Consider the following 21,666-nt stretch of genomic DNA (forward strand, 5'->3'; position numbering starts at 1 on the left):
GAGGGGAAAAGCAAAGGAATTTTTAAAAATCTATAAACCAACAGAGGTAGTTTAAAAAAAGTAAGCAAAGAAAAAATTATGTTAAATAAATAGCACAATACACAATGAAAGAAATTAATCCAAATAGGTCAGCACTTACAGTAAACATAAAATTAAGTAATCTTTTAAAAGACGCTACTATTTATTGGATTTTCTAAAACCAAACAAACACCTTGGCTACATAATACTTAGAAGAAGAATACTTAAATTACCAGAGAAAGGTTGAAAACACATCTTTGGGGGGAAAAAAAGATTCACTAGACATATTTCTGACTTAGCCATACTACTATTGGGGGAAATTAAATTTAAGACAAAAACATGAGACAAGGTAAAATAGTTCCAAGGACAAATTATATTGGGATATTTTTAATAAACTTCCTTTAGAAACAGATAAATCAAATAGAAAAAAAATAAAAGAAAAAATAAAACTTTAAATAATGTAATTGAAAAGCTTGATCTTAAATAATTCTGCTCCCAACAGAGAATATGTCCATCCTTATGCTATATATCAAACCTTCATAAAAATTTGTCTGGTACCATATATGTCATAAACAAGATTCAATAAATATTAAAGAACGATTCCCATATAGCCCAGGTGCCCTGATCGCAATGGGACTGAATTAGAAATCAAGCATTACCTCAAAGTCTATAAGAACAATTATTTTAATAATAATAACCACCTCTACCACCATCAGATCCCTAAAGACAGAATTTAATCAATCCATGGGTTTAAAGAAATAATGTTGGAAATCACAAAATAGGTAGAAATATAAGGAAATAATGCTTATCGAATTTATACTGTAAATGATAAATATCATAAAATGAATTTCTTCAAATCAAGGATCAAAAAGGAAAAAAATGGAGTAAATCCAAAGAAAGAAGATGAATGGAATACACACCAAAAAAGAATTAAAAATAATAAAAACGGGAAAAGAGAGATGATCAGCAAACACAAAATAAGAGAAAACTGAGTAATAAACAAACCTCTAACAATTACTACTACATGGAAAAAATCTTCACAGCAAAATCATTAATCAGAATAAAGGGAGACAAAATATAACCCTCAAAGGAACAATGCACTAGAAACTCTCAAAAACCATGAATATGTATATCCCTAGCAACATCACTTCAAAACACAAAAGCAAAAATAATTACAAGCAGAAATTGACAAGATCACAATCATAGTGGGAGTTTTTTGTTTCTTTTCTTTTCTTTCTTTTTTTTACAAACATCTCACAAAAGCTGGTAGATCAACCTGGAAAAAGTTACATTTGAGGATTTTTTGTTGTTGTTAATTTTAGGATGTTTTTCTGGGCGGTGGTGGTGGTAGTGTGTATGTGTGTTTACTTTTAATTAATGGAGAACTTAACATTTTCTATAAAAACATTGTCAGTTAGTCATATACAGACATAGAAAAATTTACCAAAAAAAGCAAAGAGAAAATTCAAAAGCAGAAGCAGATAGAGAAATGGATAGAGAGATATGAATGACTAACACCAGCTCAGTATATTTGTAATCTTGGAGAGGAAGGGATGGAAATTGGATTTTGAATGGATACAAGGAGGCTTCAACCTTTATCTTATTTCTTTATTTAAAAATAAACCTCAAACAAATATGTAAAAGCATTACAATTTGGCAAGTATTAGCATTAGTTGTAAGTGTATTCTTCACATTATTCTCTGTATTAGAGTATGTGTGAATTATCTTATAAACAAAACAAATACATGAGTAATAATGGCTCCTGGTATAACTGTTATGAAATGGGAATTATTGAGAATTATTTTTCAAAGATCAGTGCTCCCAAGTAAAGACTATATATGTGCATATCTACTTTCATAAAACATAGTATTTTATATATAAAGACTATATATGCGTATAAAAGACTATATACATATGTTAATACTTCTATTTAGAACTACCCTTCTTTCCATATATATGAGGACAGTTAGATACTATGACAGCAGCCATGCACTGTTGATGTGTATCCACAGGTAGTTATGGCACTACACTAACCACAGGAAGTCTCACTACTGCATCCCAATCAATAACTTGGGTATGGATCAGGATCCAGTGCCTAAGAGTTGACAGAGCTGAGCAGGGTGTGAGGACTGGACCCCACTCTACCAGGACTGGATCCTATTCATTGGGATTAGAAGCATAAATCCAGCATGTGTTGGGTGAGTCAGTATTCTTCATGCTCAATCCCAATGCTTCAGGAGAGGCTCATTTCATGTTTATAGGGCTGACCATATGACCCAGATCTGGCCAATCAGAGTGCCACATTCCTTCACACCCACTCAATGGTTCTTGGATATGCACATGACTCAAACTGTGCCAGTCAAAGGCTCTCCCAGGACTGCTGCTAAACTTGTCAAGGAAGAGGAACCCTATCTAGAAACCATGAGTACCGAAAAGCTATGAATAGTTGAGCAGATGATCTTCTGGTGATCATCTCTGTTATCTAGGAAGCCTAACCAGGAAAAAGAGAATGGACAGGTTTAAAGGGAGGAATGCAGGGAGGAGAGGAAGTCCATTGTCCCCTTGTATTTTTCTGATAAATGAGCATCGATTCTCTTTTTGACTTAAGCTAGTTTTCATGAGTTTTTGTCACAAGCAAAAGGGTCCTGGCCCTATTATCCCAGTCATAAAAATCAGGCAAAAACCCTAGTGCTAGCTAAAGAAAGATTTTCATGGCCAATGAATGCGCTGATGTAAGAGTAGGCTGACATTCCCATGGCGGTGATAGATTTTTCAGGGTCATTCACACCTGTTTAATTTTGTGATCAATGGCATAGACCTTTGGGGAAGCTAGCAGAATGAAGGCACAGGCTGTAGCAATGGAACTGGGATTTTTTAATTGTGTTACTACCTAGCCTGGGGATTAGACACACAGTCTCATCCTCTCTAGGACAGCCCACTAGGACAAACTGAGCTCCTCAGCCCAAAACTGAGACATTATCCTGCAGGACCTATAAAGTCAACATGGAAACAGTCAGTGAAGAGGGGAGAATAATACTCAACAATCACCTTTCTTTAAATATGAACATTAGGGAAAGGACAGGATGACCTATAAAACTTCTGCTTCTGAGAAGCATCTCCTAAGAGGAGTAAAACCAGAGAGTACACTTGAACCTGAACTATCTTCCAAAGGAAAACCTTAATAAACAGAGTAAAAGGTGATGCTTCCCCTGACTCACCTCCTGTCTCAAAGTCTCAAGAGCCAGGTTGCCAGTGAACAGAAAAGGTTCAGAGAATAAGGAGCAACTGCTGAGAGTGGGGAGGCTTTGGGGGTGGTTTGTGGCTCCAGAGAAAGAGGGGAGAGGAGGAGAAAACAAGAGAGTGTGAAAGAATGAGTAAAGAGGAGAGTCAAGGGTTCCTAGGAGACCAAATGCAGGAGGGGACAAAGGCCAAGGGAGGTTTTGAGCACAAGGCTGTAAAGGAAATAATCTGGAAAACTTTCTTTCCTGGTACCCGTGGTGACCACCATCTGTCCACAAGCCCTTGGGTTGAATCTACAGTGTTCAGGAATGTTTCTCTGAGTGATTTGCAGCAACAAGTGAATGGAACAGTTTCACATGTGGATAAATATTGTGTAGAAACCCACGGCATTACAGAAGAAAGTGTACAGACTCAGGAGATCATGAGAACTTAAGCCTCATGAAATCTTGAAAGTATCAAGAGACTTTAAAACTTCCACAAGTAAGGAAGGTGGGTTCAAGGCACTCTTTTCTGTTTCTCAAGGGGCCACGAGACTCCCCCTGACAAAAGATCACCTGCTCTGTAAATGACGCCATTGTCCTTTGGGTGTTCCAGTCATCCCGGGTTTCTCGTTCTCCTTCACCACTCACATTCTGCCGGTCTGTCTTCTTCCCTGGGTCCCCTCCACACCTCTCAATATGCTTCCCTCAAGCTCCTTCCTCCCCGAATACTCCTCTTCTTAGCTTGATGACACTAAACCAATCACTGTTCAGGTATCATGTCTCAGAGGAAGTTTCCCTGGACACTCCGAGCAAACCGTCCTTCTCCCATGTCCCTATACAACCCAGATCGTATTCCATAGGATCTGTACCAAATCATAATGAAACCATCTTTCTCTGTATCTGACTCCTCAGCACGGCGCAAACTCTGAAGGAGAAAAAAAAATCACATTTTTGTATAACCATGCTGCTGGACAAAGAGCCTAGAGAAAGTACATGCTTGGGAGAATTTTGTCAAAATGAACAGAATGGAGTTGAATTCGGCGAGGGTGATGATATTGTGATCATCCAGATCTCACAGAAGAGGAAACTGAGGCACAGAGAAGTTACAGAGCAAATCAACCACAGTCCTGGAGCTTATAGGTGGTGGAGATGTGGCTTGAACGCACATCCTCTTATCCCAAAGTCTATGCTATTTTAACACAGCAGATGCCTCCATGACACAGGATATTTCAATATTCTTTTTACTTGCAGAATTTCAATCTAATCTGGAAGTCACTTAACTAGTTTGCAATCAGTTTCCTTACCTATAACCCACTGATAAAACCAGTAAGGCTAAATGACAGTCACCAAGATAAAGAGGCAAACTGAAAATCCTGGAACTGGACTTGTTCTAGAATGCTGGTGCTGTCATGCAGATAAATAAAAAGCATCGGCCTGTAGAAAAATCCACCCCAACTTATTCAAGTTAAAAAGTCATCCAAATGCAAAAATTTCCCCACAGCTAACCAGGTATCTCACGATATCTCAGGACTTCCTGGCCCTGCGAAAGGCAAAATCTTTCAGAGGCTGTAAGAGAAATAAAAGAAGAGGAACCCGTTGGTATAACTGAGCAGAGGGTTACAAATGGATTCATCAGAGGAAATTGCTAAAATGCCTACAGGTGTGAGAGGTCCCATATGTTCGCTCTACTCAGGATTCCTTTGGGGAAAAAATTAAGTTCTCAGAGCGAAGGCAGCCTGCACCCACTCCACAGATGATGAAAGGCACCCAGACCTAATTACTGCATCTGGAGTGACTTCTCAAGTGTAAAGATAACAGAAAGTATGAGATAAGGAGGGAGGCCGCATGATGTCACAGATGCCTTGTGGAACAATGGGCTCTTGGGAGTGCTTCACGCTGAGCCTTTCGAGATATCACAACAAACTGGAGAGGAAAGCCCAGGGTACTCTAGCGAACCTCCATCCATGTGATGACTGAAGGGGTTGTTTTTGTGTTGTTTTTATTTATTTTCCCCATGCTTACTCTCTAAACTTTCTTTTTAAGTGTACTATGTAGATCATTGATCAGAAAATACCACCCAGGGCACCTGGGTGGCTCAGTAGGTTAAGTGTTTGCCTTTGGCTCAGGTCAGGATCCCAGGGTCCTGGGATCCAGTCCTGCATCCGGCTCCCTCCTCACCAGGGAGTCTGCTTCTCCCTCTGCCCCTCCCCCCACCGCTTATGCTCCATTTCTCTCTCTCTCTCTCTCTCTCTCTCTCGCAAAAATAAATCAAATCTTTTTTAAAAAAAAGAAAAGAAAAAGAAAACACACCCAATGATCAAGAGGAGCTCCAAAGGCAGATAGGATTTCCCCACCTTCTTTGACATCCTTAAACATGACACATGCACCTGCTATTAGTAAAATCTAGACCAGAGGCCAACACATCTTTTCTATCAAGGACTGAACAGTAAATATCTTGGGCCTTGTGGGCCTGACCAGCACTTACAACTACTCAACTCGGCCATTGTAGGGAGAAAACAGCCACAGACATTACAGAATGAATGAGCATGTCTGTGTTCTGATAAAACTTTATTTACAAAAATGACCTGCAGGCCGGACTTGGCTCACGGGCCACGATCTGCTGACTGTGATCTAAAACCACAACAGGCCAGTTACGTGACACATCCGGATCATCCATGCCATTGCTCCTTCGCGTTAAATTCTCTCCTTCAAAGCACTTGCTTATTTTTGTGCTTTCTGGCGCATTCATGCAAGTGTAGGAAAAAAGTGACAACTCACTAATAGTCACATCAAGTAAAATGATATATGTGGAAACATTTTGGAAAATCTTACAAATGTAGGGCATTACTATTAGCATAAACAGATCCAACCAGATTTGACTGGAGTTCATTCATTCACTGTTCATTGATAAGCATTATTTTTATGTGTGTGTTAGAGGTCAGGTTCTGGGCTTGACCCTGAAGAACACACACCAAAAAAGGCTCCTTCGATTAAGGATTTTTGTTCTAGCACAAAAGAGCAAAAAACCAGAGCAGTGTAGTGCCACAGGCCCAGTGACATAGCCAGAGAATGCTTTCCACTCTTCCAGAGGTACTGTCCTGCTTGGTCTCCTTTGTCACACATCCTCCTCCCCCGGCCCTGCTGGTCCTTCAGCTATTAAGACTAGTTAGTCCAACAAGCTGAAGATCAGTCCTCCAGGGAATGAGAGAACAAAGAAAGTGCTCAGCTTTTTAAAATCCACTGTGAAATGACAGTCGTGCAAGCCAAATTTCAAGCAGAAGAAAAAGAACTACATAAGTTTGGTCATGTGCTTCCCCCCAAATCAAGAACAAATGCTTGGAAGATTAACTATATAGAGGCGGAAGGATGAATATTTGATGTCAGGGAAATGTCTGCTACAAAGGAAGAAGAAAGCCCTCTCCACGCTTGGGAGAGACATTCAAGTAAGATGAACGTCCCCCCACTGCTGGAACGGGCCCAGCAGAGAAGGATGATGAGTTGTCCGGTTGTGTGAGGGAAGGAGAAACGCATCTAGAGATAAGAGGAATAGGGGAAAAGATAGGAGGGAGGGAGGGGAGTGAAGAGGAGGGTGGGAAGGTTGACGAGAGGAAACAAGAGGCTCTACTCTGCACTTCGTGGACGGTGTTCCAGGAGGTGCTGGACTGGGGGGCTGCCTTTGTGACCCCCCACGAATCTCACCTGAGGCCCGCATCTGAGTCTTATTTCTGACATCATGTCCCCCTCGAACTTCAACTGCTCCATCTCCCTGGCTCAATCTTTGGCTGGATTTACAAGTCTGGAGCTGGGTCAGCCCCTTAATAGAAGTGAACATCATTTGCAGGCTGGAAATGGACTTCGCGTTTTGGCAGCAATCTTGGGGGTGGGGGAAAGGGAAGAGCTCTTCGGTTGGGGTGGAGCGCATGACTGCTGGATTACAACACAGAATATATATCTTCTGGTGACTTCCCAGCTGCAGAATCCTGGCTGCAATTAGAAACCTATATGTCTAGTCATTTTATCATTTTTATACATTTAGGAGCTCAAGTGTTTGCTCTAGCAGGCTGCAGCTGGCTGGCTGTCAACTCCCAGCTGTTGTTTAGCTGAAACACCACAACTAAAATTGTGGGCCAATATGACCGGAAACCCAATTGAGGAGTGAACAAAAAGCTCAGGATTAGTTAAAGATGTTTTGTGTTCTCGCTCTTTGCTTCAACCAGGTGAAACCCACCCATGGGGAAGAAGGCAAAGGAGGGGACTTGAAACCCATCCGGACACCTTTGAGAACTCTTTACATGAAACAGACGTGCCCCGCAAACCAGTGTTCTCTCAAGGATTATTCGAGTCCAACACCCGCCATGCCATCGGCTGGCTTCTGGTTTTCTCCACTTCCCAGGGGTCACCAGGTCAGGGACTTAATTCCAAATAAGTAAGTTTGGCTATATAGACAAGGAATAAACACAACATTCAACATTGGGGGCAGTGTTGGATAAGTCCTTGGACCACTGTAGGAATAATAATATTAATCTTGCAGTTGGGTCCTTTAGAGCTGAGATCAGGGGGCTTCCCAAATGTATTAGCCTTGCTATCCGACATGATGTCTTCTTGCCCACTGAGCCTTCAGCTCCCCTTGGATTTCAGCCATTTTAAAAAACCAGGGGGACTTGACCAATGTTGAGCTCATCTCATCACTAAAGACACCTGGGTTTCTAACAAGTGTCTTTATGAGATGCATATTCTGCTTTGATCCAGCACGGTACAAAATGTTCATGATGAGCCTAGAATGCCACATCACTGTTCATTATGATGCCCGCCATCATGCTGTTCACTGGCACGAGGCTCCACTGCACTGTCAGCACCCAGGGTTGGGGCTTCACTTCAGCTGTCACAGCGCTGGGGAGAACCTGCCTTTGGAGGAAAGAAACTCCTTTTTCAAGCAAAGAGCTGCACTAGGAAGGGAGAAGATTTCAGGCAGACTGAACTTGCGTCTGGAAACATGTTGTACTGGGTAGCCATACCCTAGCGATGTGACCTCCCCACTCTCTCATTTCTGCTTACAGAATGCCTTCTGGGTGCCAGTTCTAGAAGGGCAGGGAAGACTGCAGATCAGAGCTAAGCAGAGCTGGCAGGCCTGAGGGCTGGCAGGGTGGTTAAAACTGCAGAGTGCTGGGTGACTACTGATCCTGGCCAATTCCAGGAAAGGGCAGAGGAGCACCATGTGAGTCCTATGGCTTAACATGACATGAAGATAAACTTCTAGCAGGCCACGCAAAGACAAGAATATGGAAAGCTATGCAGGGAGGATTGTCATTTAAGACTCCAGCTGGAAACTAGGCCACTAGGTAAAGATATTGTCAAAGGTCACCAGGAACCAGCGTGCAGAGATCCAAGGTGAATAAAGGCATTGGCAGGACTGGGGTAGATAGAGACAGGCGTAGTTGAGATCCAGGTCTCTACAAGCAAGGAGGCAGAAGGAGGGAGAAAGAACATTTGAATCCCAAAGAGACATGGATATTAATGGCATTTTCCAATGTCTTACTAATAGGAACAATGTTGAGAAAACAAAGTTAAAATAAAAGACTCTGAATAATGTTAAATGATATTCTCACAGCTCTCCTCAAGTTCTTCCCTCGTACCAAGGCTATTTATTACATTTATCTCTTTCATTCATGCAGCAAACAGCTGTCTTGTGCCTACCGTGGGAAATGGACTGGGCTGGGTGCTCAGGTTCCAGAGCTGAATGGACACAGTCCGTGTCTGCAACATCTCATCGCCCTGCCAACGAGGCAAACTTATACATGCTCATAGTAAAATGTGACAACAAGTATGGTGATGTGATTAACAAAGCACAAGTAGGGAAGAATGACTTCTACCTCAGTGGGAGACAGAAGAACTGGGTGAGTTAGGAAAGATTTTACAAAAGGAGTGACTTGAAGACACACGGAGCAGGTCACATTCAGCCCGTGGGCCACCATTTGCCAACTCTTGATACATATTCAACTGTATTTAATTTTCATGAGAGGTACAGATTCATCCATTCAAAATTAATTCTTCTTCCACATTTAGAGTAGAGAATGCAATAACCACTCAAGGTAGTTTTACAAGAGCACCGGAGACGCAGACTGAGGATTGTGGGGAGATGCCTTTAGCCAGTATGCACAGGTAAGTGAACCTTTCCCCCAAAAAGCCTGTATAGCTCGAAGCTGAGTTTTCCTCTGAGAATTACTTCTTTCAGCCCCCAAATCTGCCCTATCCTTGGTCACATCTCTTCCCTGGGCATAACCTACAAGATCTTCTATCTGGGAACGGAAAGGTTGGGCCCCCTCGCCTCGGGGCTCTGAAGAGCGTCCCAGTTGCAGAACAATCTAAGGAAACACATAAGGCCTCTGTTGCTACTGCCTGCAGCCCATTCTGCCCTCTGCCTATTCCTTGCGTGTTGGTGCTCCGCACACTCACCGGGAAACTTCCTGCCCACAGATCTCTCTCTCTCTCTCTCTCTCTCTCTCTCTCTCTCTGAGGCTGCTACACCAGGGAACTCAACCTAAGGCACCTGCTTCTTGGGGGCCACTCTTGTCTTCTTTAGTTCTTCAATCATACCACATTCTTTTCCCACCACAGGGCCTTTGAACATGCTATGCCATCCCACCACCGGACTGCACGTGTATCATCACTGCCTCTTTGCCATCCTTGTCATGTCAGCTCATGTATCTCCTCCCGGGAGAGAAGTTATTTTCCATCAGAAATCACGACTATTGACTCGGAACACTTATTTTAGTTTACATGGAAACTATGTCTGTCTTGCTCCCATTATATCCTCCATCCAAGTCCCTGGGATTCAGTACACCTTTGTTGAATAACAGGACCTAACACTCCCCTGTAACCACCATATTAAAAACAACATATCATGAAGTGCTAAACTGCAATCTCAATTTTCTAGAACAATATTATTTTGTTGTGCTTGTCCTAAGCATGCTCTCATCAGGTCCGGGCAAAAGTTTGACAGGATCATCAATATGTCAGCCAACACCTTGCTCAAGATGCTTTGATCGTAACACATGGCACAGTCCACTTTGCCCATTGCCTCAGACTTGGCCTCCCATGTGCTCTGCTCTGCTCTTTGCGAGGGGTTCTCAGAGATTACTGAGGTTCAAAGTTAGTTGCTCTACTGTTTCACAAGCCAACCGCAGGTGGAAACTCACAAGAACAGAGGTCCTAAGTGAGGTGGGGGCTGTAGAGAAGGTAAGACAAACTGGAAAAATCGAGGAGACTTTTCAGACTTTCTCAGTCACCTTCAGGGTTCCTTACCTCGCTTCACCCAGAGCTTTGAACATGTTCTCAGAGCCACCTTAGAGCAACCAGCCTGGGTGAGGAGCACAATCGTGGAGAGCAAACAGACCCCAAGAGGGGAGAACTTAGGAATTTCTTGAAAAGATACGGAATAAATGGCTAATAGACCGTCCTTCTGAAATGAATCTTCTGCTCAGGCGGTAGCATTTCAGTGTGCCCAGGGGAGCGAGCTTGCACGGGAAGAGGGAAGCGACAAACCAGTTTCTATCCTCTCCCGCCACGTGCCTCTGTAAGAATAAGTTTGGGCTCAGGGGGGACTTAGTCACAGGCTCAAAAAAACACCTCCAAGACGCATAAACGATCCTTTACATTTTCAGTATAAGAACATATTAAGTTTTCTTGTTTGTGTTTTCTTTGTTTTCTGTCTTGTTTTTTTTTTTTTTTCTTGTGTGTTGCTTGTTTGTTACTTTCATCTAATTAAAAAGTGGCACCGGCGTCGTCGGACGTGTTTCAAGAACCTCTCTACGAAAGCACGGATGAAATGGAATGGCTGCCCCACGCTGTGTGATTCTTACCACCTTCCAAGCCCCACAAAGGCAGCGCCCCTGCTTCCTTGTCTCCTGTCTCAGCTCCTCCTCACTGTTCCTGCCTAGGTCTGTGCATTCTTGCAATTACAGGTTCTCAATTACACACACTTGCTACTAGCTGGAGGGGACAGAAAGTGTGCTTCCTCTCTTGGCAGCTGCTCAAGCCAGATGTTACACTGGCAGGCTGTGATTGGCTGGCAGATGAAAGAGAAGGGCTCTTCGTGGACGGACAAGTGGAGGGTTGTAAACAACCATTTCAGGCCTGAATCAGCAGGTCCTCATTAACCTGATTGGAAATGTCCTTCAAACTTCACTGGAAAACAGGGAGGACATGGTCACAAGATCGTTCAGCTGAATACCAGCGGCTCCCTCTCTGGCTAAAATAGCAAAAAGCTTCATTTGGAGACATCAGCGCCGCATTCAAGATGAGCTGGGATTCATCTGAGCTGCATCTGCATTGGCAAGCAATAATTGTAGGGATGGAGAAGTTTGTTTAACAGCTAAATGTTTGTATCTCAAAAACCAATGAAACTTTTCTGTAATCACTTTTGAGATGTACTTGAACCATTCCATCTGCCCAAATCTCTCCATTGTGCTGCTCATCCGATGACAACAGACAGTGATTGGGGCAGAGTTAAACAACCACCAACTTTCCCCCTTCCTCCTTGGGACAAGCGTGAAACCAAGGAAGCATATTTTGGCTTGACTCCTGAAGCTTCTGTTGGAGCGGTTAAGACCATTTAAAATACAGTAATTGATAAAAATCCTGGCAGAGGCTGCACGTAGATAGACCTAGGATAGATGTTCTGGGTGGCAAGAGCTACCAGTATGACAAAGTAGGCAAAAGATGCCACACATAAAGCCAAACCACTTCCCCTCTTCTTCCTCTTCTGCTGTTACATAAATATACAAATCTGTGAAGTTTCTTTGCAGCACTAGCCAGTGTGAAACACAAAGGGTCGGGCAGGGTTTTAGAGCACTTTATTTTCATTAGAGATACCAAGAGTCACTAGATGGAACAGGAGGGGGACAGAGCAGTTTATTCAGAATAGATTATGGGAAGTCATTATTTTTTTCAACCAACGTGGAGTTAATCCTTCTAAGGGATTAGACATTTATGGCACACTGGACTGGCACCTGTAGCTGCTCACGTGGGGATAAAAAATGGCAGAGACCATCCATCTCTATGACTCTGGGCAGGAGTCGACAATAATAATAATTAATAGCCATTTGTGTTCTCTAGCTCCCTTCAACTGAGATCTCAGAATATTTTACTAACACAAATTCATTAAGCCTCAAACCACACCTGGGCATTCAGAAAATGCTTGAAGGTTGGCTCTGTTATTATTTTATATTCATATTGCATCTTTCCTCCAAGGAGCTCAAAAGGATTATAAATATATTACCAAAGTAGGTTAGCTCATCACAGTTACGGGTCAGGAATACATTTCTTCTCTCTCCCTAGCACGAGAGTTCCTAAGCTGTGAAAGACGGTTAAGGCTGAAAACAACACAGCGGACTCTTGGACTTATCTCTGGCACTATCGATACGTCACTTTTTCTACTCAAGGGTTAACCTCTCTAGAAACAAATGTGACTTTTTCTCTTTCATTCCACTCCTCAGCTATATTAAGTGAGTCCTTCAAGTGTAATACAGTAAAGTTTTGAAGCAGAAGGTATCCATCTTAGATGTGAATGAGGACTTCCATACAGGAGATGCCGAACAAGATGGCCACTGAAGTTCCCTCTAGTTCTAAGATACTAGTCTGGCAGGATCTAAAGGAAATAATGTGCAAGGCAGGTAACTGTGTTGGGACTCACTGCATATGTCAACCCAAGCCCACGATGCCCTTGGTCTCAGATATAGAAGTTAATAACAAAACCAAAAAAGTCCTTGCTCATGAAGTCCCATATGTCCAGTGTAGGGCAGTAGTAAGAGCATGGGATCTGGAAGCAACTGCTGTAAGTTTTATTCCCAGCCCTATAATTTACAAATTGTATGATCTTGAACAAGGTACATGACCTGACTAGTCATTGCCCTCCTTATCCATAAAATGTGGCTTAAAACCCAAATTGTTATGGACATTCAATAAAAGCTGAAAAAAGCATCTAGCATATAATAGTTACTCAATAAATGGTGGTTATTAACATCATGAAACCATCAGGAAGTCCCATATGTTAGGGACTCCAGGGTGGTTCAGTTGGTTAAGTATCTGCCTTCAGCTCAGGTCATGATCTCGGGACCCTGGGATCAAGCCCTGTGTCAGGCTCCCTTCTCAGCGGGGCGTCTGCTTTTCCTTCTCCCTCTGCACCTCCCCCCGACTTGTGCTCGCTCTCTCTCTCTCTCTCTCAAATACATTAATAAAATCTTTAAAAAAGGAGAAGGAGGAGAAGGAAGAAAGAAGGAGAAGGAAGGAGGAAGGAGGAGGAGGAGGGGGAGGAGGTCATCCTGTATGTCAAAAGACCAAGACAGGAGAATGAATTTTTCTTTGCTCTTTCTCTGTCCTTCATCTGTTATGCTCAATTTCCATTTCACTGAAAATATTTCACTCTTTTTTTTCCCTTCCTCTTCTTTGATAATACTGCCTCCCTTTGGACTGTTAAATCCTACCCATTGAAAATAGTCACCAGGTTTAACGGCAGAAACAAAAGAAAAACAAAAACACTCAAATAGTACTTTTGCCATTAGAATAAGGTTCAAAATTCTTAGCACATTGCTCAAAGCCCTTCGTGTTCTTACTAGGTTTTAACCCGACTAGAAAGCTCACTGTTACGTAAGTATTCCTAGCCTTAGTATTGTTCCTTATGGCCTTCAGAACAGATACTCTGAACACAGGCACTCTCAAACACTTCAAGTAAAGGTGCAAATCAGGACAATTCTCCAAAGGCAATTTGGTACAACTTATTAAAAGCAAGAAAAATGTTAAGAGACTCAACCCAGCTGTTCCATTACGGGAATTAATCCTGAGCTTATAATGAACGGTGTGGGCAAAGACTAACAACAGCGTCGTTCACAGAAGTAACTAAAACTCTAACGACAGCAGAGTGGCAGATAAATTATTTTCCATCCCTGCGACAAAATACTTATAAATACAGGCATTAAAAATGGCATCTCAGAAGAGTTTTGATATGAGGAAAAAAACAGATTAATACAAAGTGGGTTACATGATCTGTTTTTTAAATAAAAAAAAAGAAAAAATGGCAAGCAGAACAATACACGTGCAAAATGATGAAAATTTATACATCAAAATATTAACCATGGTTATCTCACAGAAGTGAAACTACAAGCAATTTGGGGGTTTGTGCTTTTTTTCAACGTTAATTTTTATTTATCAAAAATCAAAGCGGATGATGGAGAGAGAAAGACAGAGGGTGGGGATGAGGGGAGAGAGAGAAATCCTCCTAAACATGAAACAAGAAGTTTTTGTCTCGATGACCTTACTGGATACTTAGAATGGCCTTGTGAAGAGAACCTCACTATCATCATCACATTCAGTTCCTCCTGGATGCCTCCCAAGCTGGGTCAGGCACCCCTTCTTCAGGTCCTAGAGCAAATGCCCAGAGCACAAATGTATATTTGTGTGCATAAGAAATTTGGGTGAAATCGAAATGCTACTCAATCAGGGAACAGTATTCTCTACAAAGGACTTTGTAAAGCCATTGTAATGATATTTTAAAGTAACATTTCACCTTATGGGGAGATACTCAATGTGATGTTAAAGTAGGATAGACTATTCAAATGTGCATAAAAGTACAACTGTATATAAAATGGGTGGAAGGCGGTGTGCCTGGGTGGCTCAGTCGGTTAAGCGTCTGCCTTCGGCTCAGGTCGTGATCCCAGAATTGGCTCAGGTAATGATCCCAGAGTTCTAGGATCAAGCCCCACGTCAGACTCCCTGCTCAGTGGGGAGTCTGCTTCTCCCTCTGCTCCTCCCCCCGCAACCTGTGTGCACGTGCTCCCTTTTTCTTTTTCTGAAATAAAATCTTTTAAAAAATGGGTGGAAGGAAATTAAAATGTTTACTGTGATTAATCCCTTGGGGCTAGAATAATAGGCTACTTTTACTTTATTTTTGCCTGTCTATATTTTCTAAACATTCTCTAATTAGCGTTTTCTTGATTAAAATATTTATAATCAGATATAAGAAAATATAACAAACACTATAATAGCTGGTCTCTTTTCACTAGATGTAAAATGGTTTAATGTTAGGAAATGCATCTACTTCCCACAATGCCTAGCACAGAAGCACAGAAGGAAGTCATTATGTATTTACTGGATAAAATACTGAGTACATGATGAATTAATGAATCAACCTATCAACAGACCAACCAATCAGATATCAGAGAGAATATTTTTGCCTAAGGCTATGTAAGCTACTAAGTAGTATGAGAAACTACACCTCAACCAAGGTTTTTATTCATCAAAACCCATGGACTTTGCCACTGTGTCTCCCTGATATATATTCTAGTTACCTGTACTCATTTCCCATACTTGCCAGAACAAATCATCACAATCCTGGTGACTTTGAACAATGGAACTTTATTCTGTCACAGTTCTGGATGCCACAAGTCCAATATCAAGATGTGGGCAGAGCGGCGTAATCTAGGGGGGGCTCTCAGGGAGACCCCTTGCCTCTTCATGCTTCTGGTGACTCCAGACATTGGCCTGTGGCTCCTCCCTGCAATCTCTGCCTCCCTCTTCCTACGGCCTTCATTTCTATGTATCTTCTCTTCTGTCTCTTATAAGGACACTTGTCTTCGGATTAGGGCCCATTCAAGTAATCAAGGTTAATCTGTCACTCCTGAGATTATGAACTTAATTATATCTGCAAAAACCCTCTTTCCAAACAAGGTCACAATTTCAGGGTCACAATCACAGACATATCTTTTGGGGGGTCGCTCTTCAACACATTATATCACCCTTGAAATGGTCCAAAATTTCCTCCATATTCTGCTCTGAAGTACACCGCCCTTTAAAAATGGTAGTGAGGGAAGGCCTTGAAGAGGAAACCATTAACATGGAGAAGCCACCACCACTGCAACCTTCTGTCCTCACCAACTATTGAAAACATGATTTTATTTTTTATTTTATTTTTTTTAAAGATTTTATTTATTTATTTGACAGAGAGAGACAGCCAGCGAGAGAGGGAACAGAAGCTCGGGGAGTTGGGAGAGGAAGAAGCAGGCTCCCAGTGGAGGAGCCTGATGTGGGGCTCGATCCCAGAGCACCGGGATCACGCCCTGAGCCAAAGGCAAAGCTTAAGGACTGCGCCACCCAGGTGCCCCTGAAAACATGATTTTAAATATCAATCACAATCCTCCCCCTTCTCTACTTCATTCAGTCAAATAAGATTCACGGAGGGGAGATGGGGAAAAAGTCTGCTCCCGTTCACTTTCAAAATTACTTGTCTCTCCTAAACCTGCCATGCTCCTCTAACACCTACTGTATACAACACTTTTTTAATGCCATAATCACTGAATTATCAGCTAAGGAATTCACAAACCTTGCTCGTGATTCCTTGGTGATGAAGGGAACTGCCATAAACACAAGCACTGCAATTCAGAAGAAACAAGGAGAGGAATCTTACTAGTGACGGATTCAGCCCAATTCAGATCCCATCAGAATGGACACTCTGCTCCTAAAGGGCCAGCAAGGGCTGATGATAAGATCGCTTAAGACTCTTTACGAGATGCACGGAATGATCCTCTCCCCAGAAGAGAAAGGACAGGCAAACTTGTAGCGGTGCCCATCACAGAGGATTTCAAGCCCCTCTGTGGGGACCTTCACCTGCCCCTGGAATTCACCCGAACCAAAGCTAGGGAGCCCAGGAGTCTGAGTGCACATTCTGGCAGTGCAGGCTGAGAAACTACACCTTCGGCTGCTCACGCTCCGGACAAACTCGGTCACCTGAGCGTCAGCGCGCCAAAACTTCGCGATGAACAGAATTTCTGCATTTCCGTTCTGAAAACCAGACCTTGCAAAATTTATGGCAAGGTCCACTTTAAGACCAGTTAGGAAAAGGTCATGAAGGCCTGAATGCCTTACCTAGTGCTTTCTTCCTGGCTAGCAAGTGAAGAAGCGCACACGCAGTTTCTAGTCAAGGGTTCAGTGTGAGTCGTCCAAGTGTGTGTAGGAAGCGGGGTCCCTGCCTGGCGCCGTGCTCTCAGACACGCCCATGTACCTGGCGGTGGGGATACAACGATTCAACTCATCCCTTCTCTCAAGGGTTTATAGTCTAGGGGACAGAGAAATGCTACCGAAAGAAATAAAGGAATGTCGATAAAGACGGTATAAATAGTGAAAATGAGGCAACAGGGAAATAAGTCAAGGAGTCTCCCTGTAGGAGTCAGAAAAGATCTTTAAAAAGAGTAAACGCTAGGGGCGCCTGGGTGGCACAGTGGTTAAGCGTCTGCCTTCGCTCAGGGCGTGATCCCGGTGCTCTGGGTTCGAGCCCCACATCAGGCTCCTCCGCTATGAGCCTGCTTCTCCCTCTCCCACTCCCCCTGCTTGTGTTCCCTCTCTCGCTGGCTGTCTCTATCTCTGTCGAATAAATAAATAAAATCCTTAAAAAAAAAAAAGAGTAAACGCTAGGGCTAAAACTCGGAGGTTTGGCAGAGTCCTAAGAACATCACTTTATTGATTCCTTATCAGGCACAGCATGGATGTACTCCACTCCACAAGACGCATGACGAGCTCAGTTAATCCTCACAACGACCCAAGAGAAGAGGCACAGAGTGGTCATCTACTTTAAGATGGTAGAATCTGAATCCAGGTCTGTCCGACCCCTTAAGTTTATGTTCCCAACTCCTTCATGACTGGGCCTTTTGAAATAGATGCCAGCGGGGCGCCTGGGTGGCTCAGTTAAGAACCTGACTCTTGATTTTGGCTCAGGTCATGATCTCAGGGTCATGAGATTGAGCCCCACATTGGGCTCCATGCTCAGCATGGAGTCTGCTTAAGATTCTCTCCCTTTCCCTCTGCCTCTCCCTTTGCTCATGCTGGATGGATGGATGGATGGATGGATAGATAGATAGATAGAAAGAAAGAAAGAGAGATAGACAAAATCTTTGAAAAAAATGAAATTGATGCTGGCAATTAGGATTACCATTATTTATTGCTCAACTGATGCAATGCAGAGTATAAGCAACTAACTAAAGGAAACCAATACCAGACAGCAAAGATTTGTATGGACTGAGTAGGGCGGGAGGCACTGTATGGGAAGATCTCAAGCAATGGACACTCGTACAGTCTGACTGCAGGGACAACTCCCAACATAAGCTTAGGAGAAATCAGCAAACACAGTGAGTTAACTGCCTAAAAGTGCAGCCATGGGAATTCCAGCAATAAAGAGAGACAAACATTTTTGCAAAGGGAAGAGAAAGAAAAAACAGGGCACAAAAGAATAAAAGAAGGCTTTGAAAAGTACTACTGACAAACGCAAGTACAATTGGGGCGTTTGTTTTATATATGTTATATAATTTTATGTGTTTTCTCTATACATATACACAGATATATACATGAACAGTTATGGGATGTAAATATTAAGTTAGAAAATCATGGCACTTATACATATTTTTAAAATAGCATTTTCAACATTTATATATGGGTGTGATACTCCTGTGAAATCTTAAATAAAAAAAAAATCTGTGAGGATTAATGAGATCTTTAAAAAAATCTACACGGTATATGCGCTCCAGGGAGACAAGTGCTATGTAAATACCAGATATTTTAACATGTTCTTCTCAAATGGGGGTGGGGGAAAATAGTGGCTAGGCATAAAAGGGGTTCGCTGGATTTCTTCTCTCCTCGAAAAGAGAGTTTGGGTACCAATATGCTACCTTGGTCGAGCCCTTTAAAGATGGCTTGGTCGTTTCTATGGTTGAAGCAAAGTTTGTTACAAATCCAGCTCCACTTCCCTATGAGCAAGTTCAGTGGTTGCAGGACATCCTAGAGCACTGGGTCTCAACCAGGGGGCACATTAGAGGCACCTACATCCTTTAGTGACCGTGACACCCAGGCCACGCCCTACATCAGAATCGTGGGAACAGAATCTCTAACCCCCCCCCCGGAGAGCCCATTCAAGGTTGAGGTCCACCGACCAAAGATATATTTGCTCAGCATACTTCTCTAAAAACAAACTAACAAGAGAAAAAGATCATACCATTCTTTAACCTCTTGGGCTGGAATGGTTTGGGCACTAAACTGCCAAATCTCGAATGTAGGTCAAAATGACAAAAATAAACTCAGGGTTAATAGCAGAAATAGCAAGTGGCTATGACCCAAGAGGCAGGCTGGTGGACAGGCAAAAGCTCAAGAAGAATCTGGGGGCTCCCGGAAGGCAGTGCTGAGCTGAAATGTCAATGTTACAGAACTAGGAGTAAAGACTCAGGAAACCCAGAAGAAGTTGCAAGGAAAAGTCACAGGAAAGTCCAATTAATTCTGCCAGGCCACATCTTCCTTCCCTCAGCAGAGTACCTCAAAATTCTCTGATGATAAGGATCTCCTAGGGTATCTGTTAAACAGGGTAATAATGACATCCCAGACCCTCTGAGTCCCAGTCTCCATGAGGGAGGCCCCTGGGAAGCCCTGTGTTCAACAAACACCCATTTACAGTTTTTAATATAACTGGCCTCTTCATGTCTACACAGCTGCAAATGACACCCAAGATCAGGAGACCAAATCGAAACTGAGTGTCCAGTAAATACTCCTGTATATCTGAGTCTCCAGCCTTGATTCAAAACTGATCCAACTTTTGAGCTCTTTCCTCTGCCTTCCACAGGAGCAGGAAGCTTTTGTCATCAATCTACGCTCAAACCTTGACTCAAAATTGTTTCCTCATTTTGAAATGCTCTAGGGTTTCCAACAGGTAGCAAGACACTAGGCACTGCAGCTATGTAAGCCGATTCTAATAGAAGGATTGTTTCCTGAGGAAGTAAAATTCTATGAAAGAATCAAGGCTTAAACTGGGCAAAATTTCATAGAACCTCAAATTTATATCCCCACATCTTTCTTCTTCCCTTAACTAGGTATGACAATGAGAATTGGAAATTTTATTTTCAGTGTTTGATAAAAAATAGTGAATGAAGATTTCATTGCTATATATTTAGGCAAGCTAGAGTAGGGAATAGATCTTGGGGACAAATGAACACTTGCACTGACCTTGCCTTCTGTTTCCCTCATGTATTTGAGTCTGCACTCCTTGGCCAAAGTGAAATGGGACCCAGAGAAATCTCAGAAGACCAGGAGGAGTGTAATTCTTATTCATCTTACCAAACCTGCAGCAAGCTCAAAAATGTGAACCTTCTGTGAAAATAACGATACATCTGTTCTCCTTGAGAATACGTCCTAGAGTTGGACACAGTTAGAGGGTGCCTATTATATACAGAGGGTCCCATGATTATTGCACATCCATAGGCTAAGAAGGCAAAAGCTACCTGCCAAAATAAATGAATATAGTAGTTCCTGACCTTATCCACAGGGAATATATTCCAAGACTCCCACTGGATGGCTGAAACTGTAGATAATACCGAACCCTATTTATATTATGTTTTTCCCTAGCCATACATACCTATGAGATGTAACTAGCGGACGGGTAGCATACACATATGGATATGCTGGATAAAGGGATGATTCGTGTCCCAGGCAGGACAGGGTGGGATGGCCCAAGATTTCATCAGGCTACTCAGAATGGCGCCCAACTTAAAACATGTGAATTGTTTATTTCTGGAATTTTCCATTTAATATTTTTGGAACGCAGTTGACCAAGGGTAATGAAAACCATGGAAAGCAAAACTGCAGATAACCGGGGGGGGGGGGAGACTACGGTACAATCAGAGAGAAGCAGAAAATCCCAATTTTCTCAGGTCAAATGATAATTTGTGAATGACCATACTGAAGAGCAGTAGTTCACTTGAAGGTATGTATGAAATTTTACTAAGCTTTTAAGGTAAAAAAGGTGAGAAGTGTTATAAGTTCATAATTAACTATTCTGTGAAATATAATTAATTCATAAAGGCTTTGACTGAGCGGCACTCAGTGGGACCTTGATATGTCTGATTCTACGACAAATCAGCTGCCATTTCCCATCTGTTTTCTTTCCAACTTCATCTTCCTCGTAATACTGAACTACAAATGACAGCCTACAATAAACCTAAAAATTCTCCAAACAACCTACAATCTAAGATAATCAGCCTCTACCAGGCTCGGAGTGGTGGCGAGCCCTTGGGTGAGTAGGCAACCTCTCTCTGCCTCAACGTTCTCATCTCATAATTAGGACAATGAGACTATCACTCACATACAATTACTGGGAGAAATATGAATTAGGAAACTGGTACAAATGGAGAGCTCAGTGCCCGGCACATACATGCAAATCATTATAATACGGCATAATATAAATTATGTAATACGGACCATGTCAATTACAATATTATGTTTAATCAAATGAAGTTAATTATGATTATGATTTTGATTTTGTAGTCCACTTCTCAAAGTCATCATTTTTTAAAGGAAGTACATTCTCCAAATGTTTGGGAAAACTGAGTTGATGTTCACATTTCCT

At 42.4% G+C, this 21,666-nt stretch overlaps 1 protein-coding gene across 1 annotated transcript in view; it reads right to left on the reverse strand.

The window, feature by feature from the left end:
- Positions 1 to 21,666, reverse strand: part of AGBL1 (AGBL carboxypeptidase 1) — a 710,086-nt gene that overhangs the window by 352,912 nt on the left and 335,508 nt on the right. The window lies entirely within an intron of this gene.

This window comes from Ursus americanus, chromosome 28 (genome assembly GCF_024610735.1).
Source record: "Ursus americanus isolate L20-20 chromosome 28, mUrsAme1.1.p, whole genome shotgun sequence".
Lineage (NCBI taxonomy): Eukaryota > Metazoa > Chordata > Mammalia > Carnivora > Ursidae > Ursus > Ursus americanus.